This window comes from Arachis ipaensis, chromosome B6, assembly GCF_059453495.1.
Source record: "Arachis ipaensis isolate K30076 ecotype BB chromosome B6, ASM5945349v1, whole genome shotgun sequence".
Taxonomy (NCBI): Eukaryota; Viridiplantae; Streptophyta; class Magnoliopsida; order Fabales; family Fabaceae; genus Arachis; species Arachis ipaensis.
In genome coordinates, this window is record NC_142441.1 from 90,328,194 (window position 1) to 90,341,767 (window position 13,574).

Sequence of the window (13,574 nt, forward strand, 5' to 3'; positions counted from 1 at the left end):
GATGCATATCTGCAAAATGATATGCCTTCCAAGATATGCAATTTTCAAGATAAAGATTTTATGTTTTGCAATTTTATGTTTCAAGTAAGTTTTGCATTATGTCTTTTATCTTATCTTTTAATATTCAAAATAAGTGATCTAGCCAAAGTGTCTGTCTCAATTTTCATCTTACTTGAATATAGGCTTTTTTCCCCTCGCATGAATAAGAGAAAAATGTTGAAACAGGAAGTGATTGTCCAATGTGTTAGGAATTAGAATGAAGTTTTGTGGTGGTAATTGCTTGATTGGATGGAAAGCTCAATAATAAAAGCTGCATAATAGAATGCTCCTTGTAGTATGAACTTAGTTGCTGTTATAAAACCTGTCATTAATAATAATCCCTTGGAAAATGAATAAAAGTGAGAAAGAAAAAGAAAAGAAAAGCCAAGGATTGGCAACAAGAAAGAAAGAAACAAATAATAAGGCTAGACACCAATAGCTTGGACCTTAGGACATATGCCTGTGGTGCTTCTTGTACTAGGATATGCTTAGACAATTAGGTTCTGGGGAGTCTTTTAAAACTTGGTAACTTTGATTAACTAATCCAGGATTACCAACCGAAAGTCCATTATCAAGAGCAACCTAGTTATAAAGCATTTAGTAGCCCAAAGAGGTGCTGGGCATCAATGTCTTAGGATGAATTGTGAGCTAAGTGTCTGTGGTGGAGATGTGTTTACTGAAAAACAAAGCTAAAAGGATGCTGCAACACATAACACCAATCTATGAATAAAAATGTAAAACAAAAGAAAATCAAAACACCAATGATGGATGGATAATAAGGTTCATAGCAACAACTTTATTCATCAATTAAAAGGACATTTCTATCCTAATTTCTAATAAAAGCAGAGCTTCAAGTTTATCTACATAAAACGCCATGAACCAAATTCATTTATCTGCTAAATAAGGACACATATGCTTTTCTGTTTTCTTTCATTTATTTTCATGTTTTAGTGCTTGCTTGGGGACAAGCAAGATTTAAGTTTGGTATTGTGATGACAAGTCATCTTATGCTAGTTTTACCAGCATTTTTCACTAGTTTCATTAGGTTTTATGTACTTTCTTGCACAATAAGTAAGTGATTGGAGTAGAATTTCATGTTGCTTTGACTCAATTAAACATTGTATATTTTTGTATAAAATCATGAGATTTATACATAATTTATTTGATTATTATAGATGATGCAAAACCTTATGATTTTGGTGAGACTTTGATGGCATGTTTAATTAATAACAGGTGAAGAAATGAGAAGAAGAAACAAAGAGAAAAGCAACGTGCAGGAGAATGCTGCGTTCACTCAATGAACGCAATGTTCACAAGGGCACATACGCGCACAAGCCGCCTCCACGCGGGGAAGCAAGTTTGGAGATCCAAGCGCACGCACGCACGCATAGTGCGCACGCGTGGATTGAGGATTAGCGTTCACCAACAACAAACACTACGTTCATTTCGAGTGAACGCCTGCAATACTTTCAGAGTGGGAAAAAGGAAATCGACGCGCACGCGCACATGTTGCGCCCGCGCCGATGGAATAAAATTAGCGATGGATGCAGATGCGTACAAAACGCTGGAACGCAGAATTGATATGTGGCTATACACGTGCAAGCGCACAAGGCGAGCACGCGTACATAGCGTTAATAGCGCGAACGGAGTGTTCAGTTAATGAACGCTGCTCAAGGGCGCACTCGCGCACAGTACGCGCCCGCGCCAATGATAAAAAGCGCAAGGGACGCGGATGCACTAAGGACGCGCACGCGTCGGTAAAAGAACGCTACGTTTAGTTTGAGAACGCTACGTTCACCTGAGGCTGCATGGAATTGCCATTTTGAATCCACTTCTTCAAAGGCCAAAAAGCCCACTCCAAGTGTTGAGATCCAGAAATAGAAGGTGTATATATAGCTAGGAATTTGATTTCCTAGGAGCTCTCTTTTTTAGTTTTTCATTGTTAGCATTTTTAGAATTGAGATCAGATCTAGTTTTCTTTCTATTCATTCTTTCTTCTACAACCTCTATTTTCTGTTTTGGGTTTTGAACTAAGATTGGAGAACTCTACTGAATTCTTCATCTTAGAATCATCTTTCACTTTTCCTTTTTGTTTTGTTTCCAAGAATTGAAAGTTGGATCTGAATTTCCTTTGCTGTTTTCATTTTCATTTCTTCTGCAATTTCTTTTCTGTGTTGTCAAGAGAGTAATTGAGATCTAGATCTACTTTCTGTTCTCATTACTCTTCTTCAATTGTCAATTTCTCTTTAGGATTTCATAATTGATTTAAGTTTTCTTGCTGTTTTGTCTCTTCAAGCAATTTTCCATTTCTGTTTTGCTACTGAGCTGAATCTCTTTATCTCATAGCTCTCTGACTTACTTTCATTTACATTCTATAGTTCAATTTGAATCCCAGCACCCAAATCCCTTTACTCTTAATGCAATTTTTATTTCCCAGCAATTTAGATTCAGCAATTTAAGTTTCTTGCACTTTAAGTTTCAGTCATTTACCTTTCTTGTAATTTAAGTTCCAGCTCCTTTACTTTCTTGCTCTTTGAGTTTCTGCAATTTACTTCTTCTGCACTTTAATATTTAGTCAATTTTCATTCTGCATCTTTTATTTTCTTTCAATTTCACTTCTGTTAATAAAAATCACTCAAATCATCAAATATTCGCTTAACTAAATTCATCACCTAACTAAAATTGCTCAATCCATCAATCCTGTGGGATCGACCTCACTCTTGTGAGTTATTACTACTTGATGCGACCTGGTACACTTACCGGTGAGTTTGTGTGGAATCGTTTTTCCCTCATCAACTATCACGTTACTTCCTTGGTTCCATGGCTTTCTTGCTAGTGCTCACTTAGTGTGGTTTTTTCATCCCTTGTGTTACAGGTATATAAAAAACACTTTCATGTATATTTCACTTTATTGATTTCATGTTAAAGTTAGCATTAGATGTATTTCTTTTTTAACTTTCTTGAAGTTGCATCTTTTAATTTTGGATCATCTAATAGATGTTATTTTTCTCTTTATTTTTTCTGTAATTATTGAATACTAAATAGGTGGGGTCCGTTCTTTATTCGTAACACTTTATTTTTGAAATAACAAAGATTACTTATTCATAAAACCAACTGACATTCTTAACATACATACCTTGCCTTAACTAGAGTAAGTAGTTAATTATCATTCATTGGTTTGTATTCTAGTCTTGACATGATTGTTAAATTACAATTACAATGAGACAGGTGATAATTAATATGGCATAGGAATATATAACACCTGGTTGATAATCGGGTGATTGGGAATTTCTATATTTGCTTGTTGCTTACTTCAAGCTATTTTTGATACTTGAGTAAATTATTAGCTGATAAATGCTTGCATGTATGAGTGAATATAGGTTTTGGCAACTGCTGTAGTTGTTGGATTGGTGGCTCGTATTTGTGGCCAGGTTGGTCCTGCAGCTATCGTCATTGGGAGTGGCCTCACATTATCATTGACTGCTGTTGTTCTACAGGTAAATAACCTCACTACTATACAGGTAAATAACAGGTGTTGTAGGAGAGAGGTGTGAGCACATCATGGCATGGACGAGCTACATTCTCTGCTTTACTTTTTCAGGTTACTTTATAGTTTGTAACTTGGCTATATATCTAGAGACTGCAAGAAATTATCTATTACAATTAACATCCAAGCCAACAGATACCTTGCCCCTCAGAAGCCTTTTGCTAAGGAGGTAACATCTTATTACAATAAGTTTCGTGCGGTGAATGGTGATGCACTTTATGATGTTCTAAAAGTGTATAAATATGACATGATTAGGCTATATATTTTCTGTTCACAAGAAGATCCTTCCTACAAAAGTCTAGCCGTCTTTCTTGCAGTGGCAATGACACTACAAAAAATATTGATTAAAATGGCAATAGTATTATAGCATGTCCATAAAATTGCCATTTTTTTGGCTAATTTCTGCAGTTTTAATCTCCGTCGTAATGTTCAATTTCTTTTGGCAGTCATTTTCCCATCTTATTACATTTGCACACAAGTCTCATCTGCTTCTCTAATATATCCTATTTACTCTTCCTAGGTTGGGCCTTTGACATTCTCGGTTGGGGATTCTCTGATCTAGGTTTGTTTTTGTTACTTACTCTTCCTATTTTATGTTTGTTCCTCTCCCTAATTTTTTATTTTAATGATTCTCAATTTGTCTTCTTTTCTTCAGCAGAAAAACTTACTTCATGTGATGTGGTATCAAAGCACGAACACTTCTATCAGGTGCTTAACAAACTATGTGAACTTGAGTAAGACAGTTATTCTATAGGGTCTAACTTGTTCCTCAGCCTATATTCTAAAGGAATATTTGTATTGCCAATTTTCAAGTTTTATTTAATGTGTATATTGTTGTTTTTGTTGCAATTGTTTCGGATTGTATTGAGCATGGATTTGATTTACCTACCAGTTTTGCAAGTCTTACATCAAAAGGCCAATGATATTGGTTAGACCAAGCCTTGGTTCTACTGTTGCCATTGATTTTGCAGTCAATTATCCAGAAGTTGTATGTCCTATCTAATAATTTAAATTCAGACTATTCACAACAAGCCAGTTTTTGAGTAATTTATTTTACATTAAGCAAAATTTTCATTGTGAACTTATCATTCATTTGCAGTTCATCTTTTCAGGTGGAAAAGCTTGTTTTGATTGATGCTAGTATATATACAGAGGGAACAGGAAACCTAGCAACCTTACCTAGACTTATAGCAACCTTACCTTATATTTTGCAACAAAAGATAGTTAGACTTACAAAAGTAATGTGAGTTTTCTTTCCTCATTTGAGTTGATCATGGATGAAAGAATTCTAATGTTCCTACTACTCATTTTCAGTTCTTTGTTAGTTGTCACAATAAGAACAGCAAATCAAGATTGTAAATTTGGTTTTTCAATGCTGTTGTGTCAATCAGATACTTTCTGGGATTTTAAAATACTCATTCTTTTGATCATGTATCTTTTGTTGGATTTTTGTTTGGAGATTGACAACCCCCAAGAAATTACCCATTGGTGGAGACTAAGTTTTCTGTTCCCCTAGCTTTGTTTGATTCAACTTGACGCAGATTTGTTCTTTATCTTTTCTATATCTATTGTATCAATCTATTAAATAATACCAAATAAAAGCCTTTTCATTTTGTTTGGAGATCCTCTTGATTGAATGTTTCTTATGTGTTTAGTCTATGAAAAGTATCATATTATATTTCTTGCATCCCTTTATCTCATTGTAAAAATGTTGTTAAACCTTGAAAAAGCATAGCACAGGTAGCACTTGTTATTTTTGTATTCTATAAAAGAATTAGTGATAATAGAAGATCTAATTCCTTGGTTTCTAGGCTTTTGATAAAGTATTATTATGTTTTGTGATAATAGAAGATCTGTTGATTTCAGATGTGTTACTCCAACTTCATCAAGATTTGCCAATAATAACAATAATAATGATGCACTAGTTCCAGCAACTAAGAATATCAATAGGCCTAGCATGGTGGTGAATGTGAAGGTCTTGAAGAAGCTGTTATCTATTAACAACTATCAAAAGAAACCAAGAAGGAGAGTAAGATAATTATCCTTTTCCTGTGGTGATTTATGTCAATCATGTATAAAATTGATCTTTTATTTAGGTATAAAATTAGAAAGGCTTTTGTTAGTCTTTGGTGAGGGGATTAATCTTCATCACTAGAAAGCTATGCCTCTTCAAATGCAATGTAAATATAAATTATAGGAAGAATTTTTCTTTGATTCATTGTTACATGTCACATATTTTCCTATTGGTTCTGTTCTAATCTCTTTTAGCCAAACCAATTAGATGAAGTTTGAGGCTTTTAAAGTGGCACTATAATCTTCTTGTTTTGGTAGGGGAAGGAAAATAAGCACAATAATGTAATTTTCATTATTCATTTTTTGTTCACTTGTAAGCGTTGATTTCTCCATCGGTTATTTATGGATAGTTTCTCAGTAGCTTGTTGCGCTTTTCATTTATTCTCTCTTTTCATTTAGCACTAAGTTACATTTTGATTTTCATCTTGAACCATAATGGTACATGAAATTGTGATCACACTTTTCACAACTCCACATAACTAACCAGCAAGTGCACTGTGTCGTCCAAGTAATACCTTACGTGAGTAAGGGTCGATCCCACAGAGATTGTCGGCTTGAAGCAAGCTCTGGTTATCTTATAAATCTTAGTCAGGAGATTAATGATAAAAATGGTTTTGTTATGAAAAATAAATAGCATGAATTAAATGGTACTTGTTATTCAGTAATGAGGAACAGGTTGAGGTTCCGGAGATGCTCTGTCGTCTGAATCTCTGCTTTCCTATTGTCTTCTTCTCCAAACATGCATGGCTTCCTTCAATGGCAGGCTGTATGATCCTCTCGGATGAAAAATACCAGGCACGATCTCTACATAGCTAATCAACTATTGGATTTCTCATCTCAGATGACAAATACCAGGTACAGCTACCGCACAGCTAATCATCTGTCGGTTCTCACTAGCGTTGGAGTAGGATCTCTCTATCCTTTTGCACACTGTCACTGCGCCCAACATTCGTGAGTTTGAAGCTCGTCACAGTCATCCCTTCCCAAATCTTACTCGGAATTCCACAGACAAGGTTTAGACTTTCCGGATCCCAGGAATGCTGCCAATTTGTCCTAGCCTATACCACGAAGGTTCTGATCTCACAGACTCGGTCCGTGGATCAGAGACCCAAAAGATACACACTCAAGCTGTCGCCGAATGACTACGTTGAGCTCAGGTAGAACGGGAGTGGTTGTCAGGTATGCATTCATAGATGTGAGAAGGATGATGAGTGTCATGGATCATCATCTTCTCCAGGTTGAAGTACGAGTGAGTATCTTAGAATAGAATCAAGCGTGATTGAATAGAAAATAATAGTAATTGCATTAATCCATTGAAACACAGCAGAGCTCCTCACCCCCACCTATGGGGTTTAGAGACTCATGCCGTAGAAGATACAATATGGAATAAAAAATGTCATGAGTTGCTAAATGAATCTTTAATAGTAGCTTTTATACTAAACTAGTAACTTAGGTTTACAGAAAATGAGTAACTAAGTGCAGATTGTGCAGAAATCCACTTTCGGGACCCACTTGGTGAGTGTTTGGGCTGAGCTTTCAAGCTTTCATGTGCATATCCCTCAAGTTGGAGTTAAACGCCACCCTGGGTGCCAAAATAGGCGTTTAACGCCAAGAATTATGCCAGTTCTGGCGTTTTACGCCAGAAAGTTTTTGGCTAGCATTTAACGCCAGTTTGGACCATCAAATCTCAGGCAAAGTATGAACTATTATATATTGCTGGAAAGCTCAAGATGTCTACTTTCTAACGCAATTAAGGGCACTCCAATTGGGCTTCTGTAGCTCCAGAAAATCTAATTTGAGTGCTGACGGGTCAGAATCCAACAGCATCTGCAGTCCTTTCTCAGCCTCTGAATCAGACTTTTGCTCAGGTCCCTCAATTTCAGCCAAAAAATACCTGAAATTATAGAAAAACACACAAACTCATAGTAAAGTCCAGAAATGTGATTTTTGCATAAAAACTAGTAAAAATATAATAAAAAATAATTAAAACATACTAAAAACTACCTAAAAATAATGCCAAAAAGTGAATAAATTATCCGCTCATCACAACACCAAACTTAAATTGTTGCTTGTCCCCAAGCAACCAAAAATAAAATAGAATAAAAAGAAGAGAAAATACAATAAATTTCGAAAATATCAATGAAGATTAGTTTTAATTAGATGAGCGGGACTAGTAGCTTTTTGCTTCTGAACAGTTTTGGCATCTCACTTTATCATTTGAAGTTCAGAATGATTGGCATCCATAGGAACTCAGAATTCAGATAGTGTTATTGATTCTCCTAGTTCATTATGTTGATTCTTGAACACAGCTACTTTATGAGTCTTGGCCGTGACACTAAGAATTTTGTTTTCCAGTATTACCACCGGATACATAGATGCCACAAACACATAACTGGGTGAACCTTTTCAGATTGTGACTCAGCTTTGCTAGAGTCCCCAGTTAGAGGTGCCCAGAGTTCTTAAGCACACTCTTTTTGTTTTGGACCACGACTTTAACCGCTCAGTCTCAAGCTTTTCACTTGATACCTTCACGCCACAAGCACATGGTTAGGGACAGCTTGATGTAGCCGCTTAGCCCAGAATTTTATTCATTTGGGCCCTCCTATCCATTAATGCTCAAAGCCTTGGATCCTGTTTACCCTTGCCTTTTAGTTTGAAGGGTTATTGGCTTTTTACTCTTGCCTTTTGGTTTAAAAAGTTATTGGCTTTTTCTTCTTGCTTTTTCTTTTTCTTTTTTTTCGCCACATTTTTTTTTCCGCAAGCTTTGTGTTTTTCACTGCTTTTTCTTTCTTCAATAATCAATTTTATGATTTTTCAGATTATCAATAACATTTTTCTTTTTTCATTATTCTTTCAAGAGCCAACAATTTTAACATTCATAAACTTCACTATAAAAAATATGCATTGTTTAAGCATTCATTCAGAAAACAAAAAGCATTGCCACCACATCAAAATAATTAAACTATTTTCAAGATAGAATTCGAAATTCATGTACTTCTTTTTCTTTTGCAAATAAAAGTATTTTTCATTTAAGAAAGGTTAGAGATTCATGGAATCATTCATAGCTTTAAGACATAGACTCTAAACACTAATGATCATGTAATGAAGATACAAACATAGTCAAAACATAAAGCATGAACCAAAAACAGAAAAGAAAATAAACAAGGAGATTAAAGAACGGGTCCACCTTAGTGATGGTTGCTTCTTCTTCCTCTTGAAGAACCAATGGAGTTTTTGAGCTCCTTTATGTCTCTTCCTTGCCTTTGTTGATCCTCTTCCTAGAGGTTTTCTCCTGCCTTAGGTGCCATTAGTGGTTATGGAAAGCAAAAAGATGAGCTTTTCCATACCAAACTTAAAAGCTTTGCTCGTCCTCGAGCAAAATAAGATAGAAGGGAGTAGAAGAAGAATGATACGATTAATTTTGAAAACTTATTACTGTATACTAGAAAAGTTAAAAAGAGTTGAAAAGAATTTGAAAAGATATGTAAGTTTTGAAAACGTTTTGAAAGGAATTGAAAAGAATTGAAAAAGAATTAGAAAGAATTGGAAAGATTATTAATTTTTTGAAAATAGAAATTGAAAGATGAATGTTTAAAATATGTTTGATGCAAAAAATTATGAATTAAAACATGAAAAATTGAAAAAAATCGAATTGGAAACAAAATTACCTCCCTTGTGTCATCCTGGCGTTAAACGCCCAGAATGCTATCTATTCTGGCGTTTAACACCCACTTGACTGCCTTTATGGGCGTTTAACGCCCAGTCAAGTACCTGGCTGGGCGTTAAATGCCAGGAATCCTTATTTACTAGGCGTTTTTTTGAACGCCCAGAATGCTACCATTTCTGGCGTTAAACACCTAGAATGCTGCCTACATGGGCGTTAAACGCCCATTCTGCTATCCTTACTGGCGTTTAAACGCCAGTAAGCCTGTCCTCCAGGGTGTGCTATTTTTTTATGCTGTTTTTTATTCTGCTTTAATTCTACAGCAGTTTTTATGACTCTACATGATCATCAACCTAAAGAAAACATAAACTAACAATGGAAAATGAAATGAAAAAGTAATTAACATAGATAAATAAGATTGGGTTGCCTCCCAATAAGCGCTTCTTTACTATCTTTAGCTGGACTTTTACTGAGCTTTTAATTTAGTCTCAGTTTTGAGCATTTCTGCTCAACATTGCCTTCAAGATAATGTTTGACTCTCTGTCCATTAACAATGAACTTTTTGTCAGAATCAATATCCTGAAGCTCTACATATCCATATGGTGACACACTTGTAATCACATATGGTCCCTTCCACCGGGATTTCAATTTACCAAGGAACAATCTGAGCCGAGAGTTAAACAGCAGGACCTTCTGTCCTGGCTCAAAGACTCTAGATGACAGCCTTTTGTCATGCCATCTTTTTGCTTTCTCCTTGTAGATTTTAGCATTTTCGAAAGCATTGAGTCTGAAATCCTCCAGCTCATTCAACTGGATTAATCTCTTCTCTCCAACTACCTTAGCATTAAGGTTTAGGAACCTGGTTGCCCAGTAGGCCTTGTGTTCCAGTTCTACTGGCAGATGACAGGCTTTTCCATACACAAGATGGTATGGAGAGGTCCCTATAGGAGTCTTGAATGCGGTTCTGTATGCCCACAAAGCATCATCCAAACTTCTTTCCCAATCCCTTCTACGGGTGCTTATAGTCCGTTCTATGATTCATTTTAGTTCTCTATTCGAGACTTCAGCCTGCCCATTTGTCTGTGAATGATATGGAGTGGCCACTTTATGGTTAATTCCATATTGGACCAGGGTAGAGTCAAGCTGTTTATTGCATAAATGAGTGCCTCCATCACTAATCAGTATCCTAGGGACACTGAACCTGCTGAAGATATGCTTCTGGAGGAACTTCATCACTGTCTTAGTATCATTAGTGGGTGTTGTAATTGCCTCTACCCATTTAGATACATAGTCTACTGCCACAAGAATATAAGTGTTTGAGTATGATAGTGGGAAAGGCCCCATGAAGCCAATACCCCATACATCAAACAACTCAATCTCTAAGATCCCTTGTTGAGGCATAGCATAACCGTGAGGTAGATTACTAGCTCTCTGGTAACTGTCACAATAACGTACAAACTCTTAGGAGTCTCTATAGAGAGTAGGCCAGTAGAAACCACATTGGAGAACTTTTGTGGCTGTTCACTCACCTCCGAAATGTCCTCCATATTGTGATCCATGGTAATGCCATAGGATCTTCTGTGCCTCTTCTCTAGGTACGCATCTACGGATTACTCCGTCTGCACACCTCTTAAAGAGATATGGTTCATCCCACAGGTAGTACTTTGTATCAGAAACCAATTTTTTTGTTTGCTGCTTACTGTACTCCTTGGGTATGAATCTCACAGCTTTATAGTTTGCAATGTCTGCAAACCATGGTACTTCCTAAATGGCAAAGAGTTGCTCATCCAAAAAAGTTTCAGAGATCTCAGTAGGAGGGAGGGACGCTCCTACTACTGGTTCTATCCAGGACAGGTGATCAGCTACTTGGTTCTTTGTCCCTTTTCTGTCTCTTATTTCTATGTCAAACTCTTGCAGAAGCAACACCCATCTTATGAGTCTGGGTTTTGAATCCTGCTTTGTGAGGAGATATTTTAGAGTAACATGGTCAGTGTACACAATCACTTTTGATCCCACTAAATAAGATCTGAACTTGTCAATGGCATAAACCACTGCAAGCAACTCCTTTTCTGTGGTTGTGTAATTCTTCTGTGCGTCATTCAAAATACGGCTAGCATAGTAAATGACATGCAGAAGCTTGTCATGCCTCTGTCCCAATACTGCACTAATGGTATGGTCACTGACATCACACATTAGATCAAATGGTAATGTCCAGTCTGGTGCAGAAATGACTGGTGCTGTGACCAGCTTAGCTTTCAGAGTCTCAAACGCCTGCAAACACTCTGTGTCAAAGAAAAATGGCATGTCAGCAGCTAGCAGATTGCTCAAAGATTTTATAATTTTTGAAAAATCCTTTATAAACCTCCTATAGAATCCTGCATGCCCCAGAAAGCTTCTGATTGCCTTAACATTGGCAGGTGGTGGTAATTTTTCAATTACCTCTACCTTAGCTTGATCCACCTCTATTCCCATGTTCAAAATTTTGTGCCCAAGGACAATTCCTTCAGTCACCATAAAGTGACATTTCTCCTAGTTTAAAACCAGGTTAGTCTCTTGGCACCTTTTCAGAACAAGTGCTAGATGGTCAAGACAGGAGCTGAATGAGTCTCCAAATACTGAGAAGTCATCCATGAAGACTTCCAGAAATTTCTCTATCATATCAGAGAAGATAGAGAGCATGCACCTCTGAAAGGTTGCAGGTGCATTGCACAGACCAAATGGCATCCTTTTGTAGGCGAATACTCCAGATGGGCATGTGAATGCTGTTTTCTCTTGGTCCTGAGGATCTACTGCAATTTGGTTGTAACCTGAATAGCCATCCAAAAAGCAATAGTATTCATGACCTGCTAGTCTCTCTAGCATCTAGTCTATGAATGGTAAAGAAAAATGATCCTTTCTGGTGGCTGTATTGAGCCTTCTGTAGTCAATACACATACGCCACCCAGTAACTATTTTTGTAGGAACCAGTTCATTATTTTTATTATGAATCACTATCATGCCTCCCTTCTTGGGGACAACGTGGACAGGGCTCACCCAGGGGCTATCAGAAATAGGATAAATAATCCCAACCTCTAGTAACTTAGTGACCTCTTTCTGCACCACCTCCTTCATGGCTGGATTCAGCCGCCTCTGTGGTTGAACCACTGGCTTAGCATCATCCTCCAATAAGATCTTGTGCATATATCTGGCTGGGCTAATGCCCTTTAGATCACTTATGGACCACCCTAGAGCTGTCTTGTGTCTCTTTAGCACCTGAATTAGTGCTTTCTCTTCCTGTGGCTCTAAAGCAGAGCTTATGATCATGGGAAAAGTGTCATCTTCTCCCAGAAATGTATATTTTAGGGATGGTGGTAGTGGTTTGAGCTCGGGTTTAGGAGGCTTCTCCTCTTCCTGAGGAGTTTTCAGAGGTTCTTCTGTTTTCTCTGGTTCCTCCAAATCAGGCTGAACATCTTTAAAAATGTCCTCTAGCTCTGATTCGATACTCTCAGTCATATTGACCTCTTCCACCAGGGAGTTAATAAGATCAACGCTCATGCAGTCATTTGGGGTGTCTAGATGCTGCATAACTTTGACAGCATTCAACTTGAACATATCCTCATTGACTCTTAGGGTCACCTCCCCTTTTTGGACATCAATGAGGGTTCGTCCAGTTGCTAGGAAAGGTCTTCCTAGAATGAGAGTTGCACTCTTGTGCTCCTCCATTTCCAGCACCAAAAGTCAGTGGGAAAGGCAAAAGGCCCAACCTTGACAATCATGTCTTCAATTACGCCTGATGGAATTTTAGTGGAGCCATCAGCAAGTTGGAGGCTTATCCGGGTTGGTTTAACTTCATCAGCCAAACCAAGCCTTCTGATAGTGCATGCAGGTATCAGGTTGATACTTGCCCCAAGATCACATAAAGCTGTCTTGGTACAAGCACCCTCTAATGTGCATGGTATCATAAAGCTTCCGGGATCTTTAAACTTTTCTGGTAAGCTTTTCAGAATGACTGCACTGCATTCTTCAGTGAGGAAAACTTTTTCAGTTTCTCTCTAATCCTTCTTATGACTTAAGATCTCTTTCATGAACTTAGCATAAGAGGGTATTTGCTCAAGTGCCTCTGCAAATGGAATCTTTATTGCAAGAGTCTTGAGATAGTCTGCAAAGTAGGAAAATTGTTTATCCTGTTCTGCTTGGCGGATTTTCTAAGGATAAGGCATCTTGGCTTTATATTCTTCAACCTTAGTTGCTGTAGGTTTCTTCCTATAGAAG